Genomic DNA, 12,734 nt, shown 5'->3' on the forward strand with positions numbered 1-12,734 from the left:
ATCATTGATAACAGATGAAATAGCAGAAGAATTACTGCAGATTAAAAAATGCTGTAGGCCTAACTGAAAATTGTGCACCCAATGTAGGCTACTGCCCCTTTAAGAGCTAGCATAGATTTCGTACCTTTTGTTGTCATTCTTACCAAATGTGTTGTTGTCTTCTCACACTATAGGGAGTAATAGTAATGGTGTCTTTTTGTAGGCACTAACTCTGCCATGGTTCGTTGAACAAAGCCTATGGGAAAATTACATTTTTAAGCATTTATGTAATTTAAAAAAACACAACACACACAAAGGCTTCATAATTCATAAAAGGTCATGTTAACTTACTGTTATTATCCCATATAAAAAAAGTATAACATCTTATAAGCCTGTATTAACCTCAAAACTTATTTTCGGTGTTTATTCCAAAACCCTATTCTTTCCTCATTCGTTCTACTCATAAGAATGGCTCAGAGAACCAGAGGTAAATCATTCGTTTTTTAGGACTACAAGCTGGCAAGCTTTATTCAAACCCCACAATCGAATAAATAGCTTATGAATCTCTCTTAGCCTATAGATCAACATATTGCAAACAAATAATATGAGCAAAAAACTCCACACATATTTTGGAATCTCTGTGTATCCTTTACAATCACTAATCAATATCCAAAAACAGCACACGCTTTTTTCATCTATTCTCTTTTGTGGCACCAATGTGAGGGGTTATTTCAGGGGAAACGGTTTTGCAGTAGTCTAGTGTGAGGGGTTATGGCAGTAGTCTAGTGTGAGGGGTTATGTCAGTAGTCTAGTGTGAGGGGTTATGTCAGTAGTCTAGTGTGAGGGGTTATGTCAGTAGTCTAGTGTGAGGGGTTATGTCAGTAGTCTAATGTGAGGGGTTATGGGAGGGGAAACAGTGTTGCAGTAGTCTAGTGTGAGGGGTTATGGCAGGGGAACAATGTTGCAGTAGTCTAGTGTGAGGGGTTATGGCAGTAGTCTAGTGTGAGGGGTTATGGCAGGAGAAACAGTGTTGCAGTAGTCTAGTGTGAGGGGTTATGGGAGTAGTCTAGTGTGAGGGGTTATGTCAGGGGAAACAGTGTTGCAGTAGTCTAGTGTGAGGGGTTATGGCAGGAGAAAAAGTGTTGCAGTAGTCTGGTGTGAGGGGTTATGGGAGGGGAAACAGTGTTGCAGTAGTCTAGTGTGAGGGGTTATGTCAGGGGAAACTGTGTTGCAGTAGTCTAGTGTGAGGGGTTATGTCAGTAGTCTAGTGTGAGGGGTTATGGCAGGGGAAACTGTGTTTCAGTAGTCTAGTGTGAGGGGTTATGTCAGGGGAAACTGTGTTGCAGTACTCTAGTGTGTGGGGTTATGTCAGGGGAAACGGTGTTGCAGTAGTCTAGTGTGAGGGGTTTTGGCAGTAGTCTAGTCTGAGGTGTTATAGCAGGGGAAACAGTGTTGCAGTAGTCTAGTGTGAGGGGTTATGGCAGGGGAAACGGTGTTGCAGTAGTCTAGTGTGAGGGGTTATGTCAGTAGTCTAGTGTGAGGGGTTATGGCAGGAGAAACAGTGTTGCAGTAGTCTAGTATGAGGGGTTATGTCAGGGGAAACAGTGTTGCAGTAGTCTAGTGTGAGGGGTTATGGCAGGGGAAACGGTGTTGCAGTAGTCTAGTGTGAGGGGTTATGGCAGTAGTCTAGTGTGAGGGGTTATGTCAGGAGAAACAGTGTTGCAGTAGTCTAGTGTGAGGGGTTATGTCAGTAGTCTAGTGTGAGGGGTTATGTCAGTAGTCTAGTGTGAGGGGTTATGGCAGGGGAACAGTGTTGTAGTAGTCTAGTGTGAGGGGTTATGGCAGGGGAACAGTGTTGCAGTAGTCTAGTGTGAGGGGTTATGTCAGTAGTCTAGTGTGAGGGGTTATGTCAGGGGAAACAGTGTTGCAGTAGTCTAGTGTGAGGGGTTATGGCAGTAGTCTAGTGTGAGGGGTTATGGCAGGAGAAACAGTGTTGCAGTAGTCTAGTGTGAGGGGTTATGGGAGTAGTCTAGTGTGAGGGGTTATGTCAGGGGAAACAGTGTTGCAGTAGTCTAGTGTGAGGGGTTATGGCAGGAGAAAAAGTGTTGCAGTAGTCTGGTGTGAGGGGTTATGGGAGGGGAAACAGTGTTGCAGTAGTCTAGTGTGAGGGGTTATGTCAGGGGAAACTGTGTTGCAGTAGTCTAGTGTGAGGGGTTATGTCAGTAGTCTAGTGTGAGGGGTTATGGCAGGGGAAACTGTGTTTCAGTAGTCTAGTGTGAGGGGTTATGTCAGGGGAAACTGTGTTGCAGTACTCTAGTGTGTGGGGTTATGTCAGGGGAAACGGTGTTGCAGTAGTCTAGTGTGAGGGGTTTTGGCAGTAGTCTAGTCTGAGGTGTTATAGCAGGGGAAACAGTGTTGCAGTAGTCTAGTGTGAGGGGTTATGGCAGGGGAAACGGTGTTGCAGTAGTCTAGTGTGAGGGGTTATGTCAGTAGTCTAGTGTGAGGGGTTATGGCAGGAGAAACAGTGTTGCAGTAGTCTAGTATGAGGGGTTATGTCAGGGGAAACAGTGTTGCAGTAGTCTAGTGTGAGGGGTTATGGCAGGGGAAACGGTGTTGCAGTAGTCTAGTGTGAGGGGTTATGGCAGTAGTCTAGTGTGAGGGGTTATGTCAGGAGAAACAGTGTTGCAGTAGTCTAGTGTGAGGGGTTATGTCAGTAGTCTAGTGTGAGGGGTTATGTCAGTAGTCTAGTGTGAGGGGTTATGTCAGTAGTCTAGTGTGAGGGGTTATGGCAGGGGAACAGTGTTGTAGTAGTCTAGTGTGAGGGGTTATGGCAGGGGAACAGTGTTGCAGTAGTCTAGTGTGAGGGGTTATGTCAGTAGTCTAGTGTGAGGGGTTATGTCAGGGGAAACAGTGTTGCAGTAGTCTAGTGTGAGGGGTTATGTCAGTAGTCTGGTGTGAGGGGTTATGTCAGTAGTCTAGTGTGAGGGGTTATGTCAGTAGTCTAGTGTGAGGGGTTATGTCAGTAGTCTAGTGTGAGGGGTTATGGCAGTAGTCTAGTGTGAGGGGTTATGACAGGGGAAACAGTGTTGCAGTAGTCTAGTGTGAGGGGTTATGTCAGCTAGTGTGAGGGGTTATGGCAGGGGAAACGGTGTTGCAGTAGTCTAGTGTGAGGGGTTATGTCAGTAGTCTAGTGTGAGGGGTTATGGCAGGAGAAACAGTGTTGCAGTAGTCTAGTATGAGGGGTTATGTCAGGGGAAACAGTGTTGCAGTAGTCTAGTGTGAGGGGTTATGGCAGGGGAAACGGTGTTGCAGTAGTCTAGTGTGAGGGGTTATGGCAGTAGTCTAGTGTGAGGGGTTATGTCAGGAGAAACAGTGTTGCAGTAGTCTAGTGTGAGGGGTTATGTCAGTAGTCTAGTGTGAGGGGTTATGTCAGTAGTCTAGTGTGAGGGGTTATGTCAGTAGTCTAGTGTGAGGGGTTATGGCAGGGGAACAGTGTTGTAGTAGTCTAGTGTGAGGGGTTATGGCAGGGGAACAGTGTTGCAGTAGTCTAGTGTGAGGGGTTATGTCAGTAGTCTAGTGTGAGGGGTTATGTCAGGGGAAACAGTGTTGCAGTAGTCTAGTGTGAGGGGTTATGTCAGTAGTCTGGTGTGAGGGGTTATGTCAGTAGTCTAGTGTGAGGGGTTATGTCAGTAGTCTAGTGTGAGGGGTTATGTCAGTAGTCTAGTGTGAGGGGTTATGGCAGTAGTCTAGTGTGAGGGGTTATGACAGGGGAAACAGTGTTGCAGTAGTCTAGTGTGAGGGGTTATGTCAGGGGAAACAGTGTTGCAGTAGTCTAGTGTGAGGGGTTATGTCAGTAGTCTAGTGTGAGGGGTTATGTCAGGGGAAACAGTGTTGCAGTAGTCTAGTGTGAGGGGTTATGTCAGTAGTCTAGTGTGAGGGGTTATGGCAGGGGCAACAGTGTTACAGTAGTCTAGTGTGAGGGGTTATGTCAGGGGAAACGGTGTTGCAGTAGTCTAGTGTGAGGGGTTATGTCAGGGGAAACGGAGTTGCAGTAGTCTAGTGTGAGGGGTTATGTCAGGGGAAACTGTGTTGCAGTAGTCTAGTGTGAGGGGTTATGTCAGGGGGAACTGTGTTGCAGTAGTCTAGTGTGAGGGGTTATGTCAGGGGAAACTGTGTTGCAGTAGTCTAGTGTGAGGGGTTATGTCAGGGGAAACTGTGTTGCAGTAGTCTAGTGTGAGGGGTTATGTCAGTAGTCTAGTGTGAGGGGTTATGTCAGGGGAAACGGTGTTGCAGTAGTCTAGTGTGAGGGGTTATGGCAGGGGAAACGGTGTTGCAGTAGTCTAGTGTGAGGGGTTATGTCAGGGGAAACTGTGTTGCAGTAGTCTAGTGTGAGGGGTTATGTCAGTAGTCTAGTGTGAGGGGTTATGGCAGGGGAAACTGTGTTTCAGTAGTCTAGTGTGAGGGGTTATGTCAGGGGAAACTGTGTTGCAGTACTCTAGTGTGTGGGGTTATGTCAGGGGAAACGGTGTTGCAGTAGTCTAGTGTGAGGGGTTTTGGCAGTAGTCTAGTCTGAGGTGTTATAGCAGGGGAAACAGTGTTGCAGTAGTCTAGTGTGAGGGGTTATGGCAGGGGAAACGGTGTTGCAGTAGTCTAGTGTGAGGGGTTATGTCAGTAGTCTAGTGTGAGGGGTTATGGCAGGAGAAACAGTGTTGCAGTAGTCTAGTATGAGGGGTTATGTCAGGGGAAACAGTGTTGCAGTAGTCTAGTGTGAGGGGTTATGGCAGTAGTCTAGTGTGAGGGGTTATGTCAGTAGTCTAGTGTGAGGGGTTATGGCAGGGGAACAGTGTTGTAGTAGTCTAGTGTGAGGGGTTATGGCAGGGGAACAGTGTTGCAGTAGTCTAGTGTGAGGGGTTATGTCAGTAGTCTAGTGTGAGGGGTTATGTCAGGGGAAACAGTGTTGCAGTAGTCTAGTGTGAGGGGTTATGGCAGGAGAAACAGTGTTGCAGTAGTCTAGTGTGAGGGGTTATGGGAGTAGTCTAGTGTGAGGGGTTATGTCAGGGGAAACAGTGTTGCAGTAGTCTAGTGTGAGGGGTTATGGCAGGAGAAAAAGTGTTGCAGTAGTCTGGTGTGAGGGGTTATGGGAGGGGAAACAGTGTTGCAGTAGTCTAGTGTGAGGGGTTATGTCAGGGGAAACTGTGTTGCAGTAGTCTAGTGTGAGGGGTTATGTCAGTAGTCTAGTGTGAGGGGTTATGGCAGGGGAAACTGTTTCAGTAGTCTAGTGTGAGGGGTTATGTCAGGGGAAACTGTGTTGCAGTACTCTAGTGTGTGGGGTTATGTCAGGGGAAACGGTGTTGCAGTAGTCTAGTGTGAGGGGTTTTGGCAGTAGTCTAGTCTGAGGTGTTATAGCAGGGGAAACAGTGTTGCAGTAGTCTAGTGTGAGGGGTTATGGCAGGGGAAACGGTGTTGCAGTAGTCTAGTGTGAGGGGTTATGTCAGTAGTCTAGTGTGAGGGGTTATGGCAGGAGAAACAGTGTTGCAGTAGTCTAGTATGAGGGGTTATGTCAGGGGAAACAGTGTTGCAGTAGTCTAGTGTGAGGGGTTATGGCAGGGGAAACGGTGTTGCAGTAGTCTAGTGTGAGGGGTTATGGCAGTAGTCTAGTGTGAGGGGTTATGTCAGGAGAAACAGTGTTGCAGTAGTCTAGTGTGAGGGGTTATGTCAGTAGTCTAGTGTGAGGGGTTATGTCAGTAGTCTAGTGTGAGGGGTTATGTCAGTAGTCTAGTGTGAGGGGTTATGGCAGGGGAACAGTGTTGTAGTAGTCTAGTGTGAGGGGTTATGGCAGGGGAACAGTGTTGCAGTAGTCTAGTGTGAGGGGTTATGTCAGTAGTCTAGTGTGAGGGGTTATGTCAGGGGAAACAGTGTTGCAGTAGTCTAGTGTGAGGGGTTATGTCAGTAGTCTGGTGTGAGGGGTTATGTCAGTAGTCTAGTGTGAGGGGTTATGTCAGTAGTCTAGTGTGAGGGGTTATGTCAGTAGTCTAGTGTGAGGGGTTATGGCAGTAGTCTAGTGTGAGGGGTTATGACAGGGGAAACAGTGTTGCAGTAGTCTAGTGTGAGGGGTTATGTCAGGGGAAACAGTGTTGCAGTAGTCTAGTGTGAGGGGTTATGTCAGTAGTCTAGTGTGAGGGGTTATGTCAGGGGAAACAGTGTTGCAGTAGTCTAGTGTGAGGGGTTATGTCAGTAGTCTAGTGTGAGGGGTTATGGCAGGGGCAACAGTGTTACAGTAGTCTAGTGTGAGGGGTTATGTCAGGGGAAACGGTGTTGCAGTAGTCTAGTGTGAGGGGTTATGTCAGGGGAAACGGAGTTGCAGTAGTCTAGTGTGAGGGGTTATGTCAGGGGAAACTGTGTTGCAGTAGTCTAGTGTGAGGGGTTATGTCAGGGGGAACTGTGTTGCAGTAGTCTAGTGTGAGGGGTTATGTCAGGGGAAACTGTGTTGCAGTAGTCTAGTGTGAGGGGTTATGTCAGGGGAAACTGTGTTGCAGTAGTCTAGTGTGAGGGGTTATGTCAGTAGTCTAGTGTGAGGGGTTATGTCAGGGGAAACGGTGTTGCAGTAGTCTAGTGTGAGGGGTTATGGCAGGGGAAACGGTGTTGCAGTAGTCTAGTGTGAGGGGTTATGTCAGGGGAAACTGTATTGCAGTAGTCTAGTGTGAGGGGTTATGTCAGGGGAAACGGTGTTGCAGTAGTCTAGTGTGAGGGGTTATGTAAGGGGAAACTGTGTTGCAGTAGTCTAGTGTGAGGGGTTATGTCAGTAGTCTAGTGTGAGGGGTTATGGCAGTAGTCTAGTGTGAGGGGTTATGTCAGGTGAAACAGTGTTGCAGTAGTCTAGTGTGAGGGGTTATGTCAGTAGTCTAGTGTGAGGGGTTATGTCAGTAGTCTAGTGTGAGGGGTTATGGCAGTAGTCTAGTGTGAGGGGTTATGTCAGTAGTCTAGTGTGAGGGGTTATGTCAGTAGTCTAGTGTGAGGGGTTATGTCAGTAGTCTAGTGTGAGGGGTTATGGCAGTAGTCTAGTGTGAGGGGTTATGTCAGGTGAAACAGTGTTGCAGTAGTCTAGTGTGAGGGGTTATGGCAGTAGTCTAGTATGAGGGGTTATGTCAGGTGAAACAGTGTTGCAGTAGTCTAGTGTGAGGGGTTATGTCAGTAGTCTAGTGTGAGGGGTTATGTCAGTAGTCTAGTGTGAGGGGTTATGTCAGTAGTCTAGTATGAGGAGTTATGTCAGTAGTCTAGTGTGAGGGGTTATGTCAGTAGTCTAGTATGAGGGGTTATGTCAGTAGTCTAGTGTGAGGGGTTATGTCAGTAGTCTAGTGTGAGGGGTTATGTCAGTAGTCTAGTATGAGGGGTTATGTCAGGTGAAACAGTGTTGCAGTAGTCTAGTGTGAGGGGTTATGTCAGTAGTCTAGTGTGAGGGGTTATGTCAGTAGTCTAGTGTGAGGGGTTATGTCAGTAGTCTAGTGTGAGGGGTTATGTCAGTAGTCTAGTGTGAGGGGTTATGTCAGTAGTCTAGTGTGAGGGGTTATGTCAGTAGTCTAGTGTGAGGGGTTATGTCAGGGGAAACAGTGTTGCAGTAGTCTAGTGTGAGGGGTTATGTCAGTAGTCTAGTGTGAGGGGTTATGTCAGTAGTCTAGTGTGAGGGGTTATGGCAGGTGAAACAGTGTTGCAGTAGTCTAGTGTGAGGGGTTATGTCAGTAGTCTAGTGTGAGGGGTTATGGCAGGTGAAACAGTGTTGCAGTAGTCTAGTGTGTGGTGCTGGAATAATGGCAAGTGAACCTGGGGAGTTTTGTGTTCACATTGCCCTAAAAAATGGAACCGGACAGCGGAATGCAAGCGAATCGAACTCAAACCACCTCTCGAGATTGTCTCAGTTCGGATCACTTTGGGGGCTCTTTTGAGGGGTCTGAGTTCCTTTGGAGTGTTCACACTGCACAAAGAATTCAGCGAACTGAAAATTGTCTGAAAGGGACCAAGTGTGAAAACACCCTAGGAGGAATGTTATCAGAAGCTCTTGTTGCCTGTGAGGTTACTCCAAACAATGTGCCAGCCATGATATATGTATTGTGCCCCCGACTTTCTGTGTTAAGCAGAGACAACCTTATACTCTATACATATAGATTCAAGTTAGAGAAGCAGGAACTCTACTTTGTCCCGTTGGTTTCTGTCATGTCTCAGCATCTGAATGAGTCTGTGCTCACGTCCAGGATCACCTCACCTGACTAAAGTAGAGTGAATGAGATGCTGATGGAGAGAACATATTCTGCAGGTCCACTTACTCTAACATCAAGAGCTCTTTAGTTGGCTCAGAGAGAGGCCAGTGGCCACCCACATCATACAGACATCTGCTGGATCGATTGGAATGCCAGTGACAACTTTCTTATTTCAGGGTGTGATTCCATGTAACACCCAGAGGAAAATGAGCTCGGCATTAGCATGGTCACTCATCTAATGAGGAAACGTTTTCCAAGCTCACCTTTACGGCTAATCAATTCATCATTTGAAAGTGAGAAAATAAACAAGGATTCACTTGCTTTCACTTTATATTTAGCCGGTAACACTTATGTTTTCCAGGTGGGTGTGTTTTGTGATTCAGCTACAACCCATGCTTTTTACTCCCTACTCTGGTGAATCCTGGAGTCTGGGGAAACCTGTGTACCCGGAGACCTACCGTGGATGAACACCTAAAGGTTAAACAATAACAGGCTGTTTTCATTCTGATGAACATCCCAACCTGCTGATCCCAGACAACCCTGGAGAACTGTACTGCAACACTGCCTCATCCAGGAGATCTGATTGAGACAACCAGAATGCCATCTGCCCCTCTACGAGATTACACCGGACTGGGCCAAGAAATCCTCCAGCAGACCAGATTAAATATGAAATATAGGGCAGGAAAGGCTGCGTCCTAGTCTCTCGCTCCCTCTCTGTCTCTGTCTTTAGCTTTAGATTTCTGCCTCCCTCTTTCTCCATTTTCTCTAGTGGTGCATCAGACACTGTCTGGAATTCTATTAGGCTGACTTTCCTTTCTGTTTTTCTAGTATTGTATACATTAGAGTCTGAGTGTGTATTTTGGTTTGTGTGTGTATTTCTGTCAGTGTGTGTGTTTAGATATACTGTCTTGAAACTAGACATGCTAATTTACCAAGCTTGTTGGTGGTTGATTTTCACCAGGTACCAAAAAACAAAGAGGACCGAAAAAAAAACATCAAACAGAAAGCCGCTGGAGAGACAAACACTTTGTGGGAGAGTGGTTACCATGGAAACTGTGCCTTTCTTTTCCCTCCCTCGAGCTGTTTGGCATCACTCGTTTTCCTGTAACATCACTCATTTCCTTTAACGGTGTGTACAAATTAGCACCACCCACCCCTGTTCCTCTCCTCTGTTCCTCTCCTCTGTTCCTCTCCTCTGTTCCTCTCCCCTGTTCCTCTCCTCTGTTCCTCTCCTCTGTTCCTCTCCCCTGTACCTCTCCCCTGTTCCTCTCCCCTGTTCCTCTCCCCTTGTCCTCTCCCCTGTACCTCTCCTCTGTTCCTCTCCCCTGTTCCTCTCCCCTGTTCCTCTCCCATGTTCCTCTCCTCTGTTCCTCTCCCCTGTTCCTCTCCCCTGTTCCTCTCCCCTGTACCTCTCCCCTGTTCCTCTCCTCTGTTCCTCTCCCCTGTTCCTCTCCCCTGTCCCTCTCCCCTGTCCCTCTCCCCTGTCCCTCTCCTCTGTTCCTCTCCCCTGTTCCTCTCCCCTGTTCCTCTCCTCTGTTCCTCTCCCCTGTTCCTCTCCTCTGTTCCTCTCCCCTGTTCCTCTCCCCTGTTCCTCTCCCCTGCTCCTCTCCTCTGTTCCTCTCCTCTGTTCCTGTTCCTCTCCTCTGTTCCTCTCCCCTGTTCCTCTCCCCTGTTCCTCTCCTCTGTTCCTCTCCTCTGTTCCTCCCCCCTGTTCCTCTCCTCTGTTCCTCTCCCCTGTTCCTCTCCCCTGTTCCTCTCCCCTGGTCCTCTCCTCTGTACCTCTCCCCTGTTCCTCTCCCCTGTTCCTCTCCCCTGTTCCTCTCCCCTGTTCCTCTCCTCTGTTCCTCTCCTCTGTTCCTCCCCCCTGTTCCTCTCCCCTGTTCCTCTCCCCTGTTCCTCTCCTCTGTTCCTCTCCTCTGTTCCTCCCCCCTGTTCCTCCCCCCTGTTCCTCTCCCCTGTTCCTCTCCCCTGTTCCTCTCCCCTGTTCCTCTCCCCTGTTCCTCTCCTCTGTTCCTCTCCTCTGTTCCTCTCCCCTGTTCCTGATTCTTGAATCCTGACGCTGTTGCTGTGGAGCCACTGCTCAACAATGGAACTGACTGTCATATACGATGACTGTTGTTAAAGAATTCTCTGGTCACTACTAATGATACTAAGAGTGTGTTCGTAAATTGCCTCCAGTGTGTCAGAGTGCGCTCTGGGTCTTTTGTAAATTCAGAACGTGTTGACTCTCTGGGCATTCAGAGCGCACACTGGACGCTCTGGCCGGGGAGTAGGGTTGATCCGAGCATTCTGACATCAATCGCAGTCAAGCACCCAAGCTAACTGGCTAAAGTTTACTAGAACAGCTCACTCTGACCATTGTACTCGCCCAGCAGAGCTGGTTAGTCTGTTTTCATGTTATCTAGAGCGTTAGTGACTGTAACTGTGCTGCTGTCAACAATTTTCTTATATTTTTTGCCGACGTTTACTGACACCGGTCATATTCAAAGGACGTTGCGCGTTCGTAAATTCATCAGTTATTCTGCGCTCTGGTACACTCAGACGAGAGTGCTCTGAAATCGGAGTAGATAGCCAGAGCGAATGTACGCACCCTATACAACACAATCAGACAGAGATGTCACACCTTCTAGCTCACATGATGTATACAGAGCTATACACTAGTATAGTATGCGTTTTAAAATCAAGATGAATACTATAAGACAGTTATTCCAGATACTATAGTTTGTGCCACAAGTTTCTCTATGAACACAGTGTACAGCATTGGTTGTTGCTACACTTCCCACTGCTGAGGATTTGGTGGATGAATGAAAGTCTTCTTTCTTTAATGTAGTGAAGTCCAGATATTCATCACTGTAAACCCCTCCGAAGTTCTAGGGCATATTGTTCCAGTCTTCACTGCTTTGTTGAACTTGTACAGTGTCTGTCTCTGTGTGTGTGTCTCTGTTTTTCATCAGCTGATCACATTTATCGCATGCCTATTTGGATCCTATGCCTCATCAGTCAGATCCTCCATTCAGATCGGTTGCATCATACACAATGTGTTCTAATAAAACCATTCTGTGCGGCCACTGTCATCATGCATGTTTAGGCCCTTTGTGAAAGTGTTGGTAGACTGATGTGGTTCCATTCCATGTCCTTTGTCACCTTATTCTCCCTTGATCCCTCTCTCTCTCTCTCTCTCTCTCTCTCTCTCTTGCGCTCTCGCTCTCCCTGCCCTTCCACTCACCTTTCTCTCCCTCCCTCCTCCCGCCCCCTCTGCCACCCTGGCCCTCTGGGACCCAGACCCTTATTAGGCCTGGGGTGCCAAGCCTCTGTTGAGATCCATTTGTGGATTACTCACCAAGAAATCATGTGGCACAATTGAATTACCAGTGGCAACAGAGGCCTCACTTACCGCCCAGGCATCTGGAGAATGCTCCTTTTAACCAGCCAATAGCATCACACAAAGAGCTCCTTTTCCATTGCCCTATCGCCCCAAAGGCACTGTGGTGAACCGGCCCTTTTGTCCTCCTCGTGTAATGTTCGTCCTAGAGCTATGAGACTACTTCCCTATATGGCTTGCATAGCTTTCTACTGCCTTAACCCTGAAGTTGTCGCTTTTATAAAAGTTCAACTTCAATAGGCCTATGGTAATAGGCAGTGAATACACTGAGAGGGATGATGGATGGGAAATGCGTCATCATGGAAGCCTTAATGGTCCTACACACTTCACGCAAACTACTAAACGCAGTGATAGTGTCATTTTCACACATAGTTCTACATACTTTTGTGGGGCTTACATTTTGGAACGGAAGTGTGTAAGAGGCCTTTAGGATATAGGCTACTCACAACACCTGTTAGTGTATTCCATTGCAGGAATCCAGACTAACATTTTCCTCTGGTGGCACTGGTGCCACTAACTTTTTCTGTTGTTGGCACCTGTGTATGTTTTGGTGGCACCCCCCAAAAAGTAATTCATAATGCTTCATTAATAAGTGTAATAGACTACTGAGATGGTATTCAATAAATAAGTTGTTACATCTAACATGTCCAAGTAGGAATGCATGATTTAAAACATTTTGATATGCAACCTAATCCAGTGAATGTTATGAATTTTGAGTTGACAGTTAGGCTATTTTTGTTATACTTTCCTTTCCAAATAGAACTCCAGAATTTTCAGATTTTTTTTTTCGATAGAGATGAATTTGACTTCTTTATGTGTACTAATATTATGTATAGCTAATTCACCACCTGAGGAAGTGAAAACACAAAACACATAAGCTAACTCTAAATATAACTACTGCTAGTAGCCATGTATTAATCTAACAGTAAATGTAATGTCTAGTGAACTTGCAATGAGGCCTAGTGCACTTGCAATGGCCAATGCGCAATTTCACATGCGCCGTATTTCAGATTCCTTGATTGTAAAACTGAGCTTTGAGCTCTATAATGGTCATTGAGAAAATAAATACAGTACCAGTCAAAAGTTGGGACACACCTACTCGTTCAAGGGTTTTTCTTTAT

Source organism: Salmo salar, chromosome 01, assembly GCF_965601325.2.
Source record: "Salmo salar chromosome 01, fSalSal1, whole genome shotgun sequence".
Taxonomy (NCBI): domain Eukaryota; kingdom Metazoa; phylum Chordata; class Actinopteri; order Salmoniformes; family Salmonidae; genus Salmo; species Salmo salar.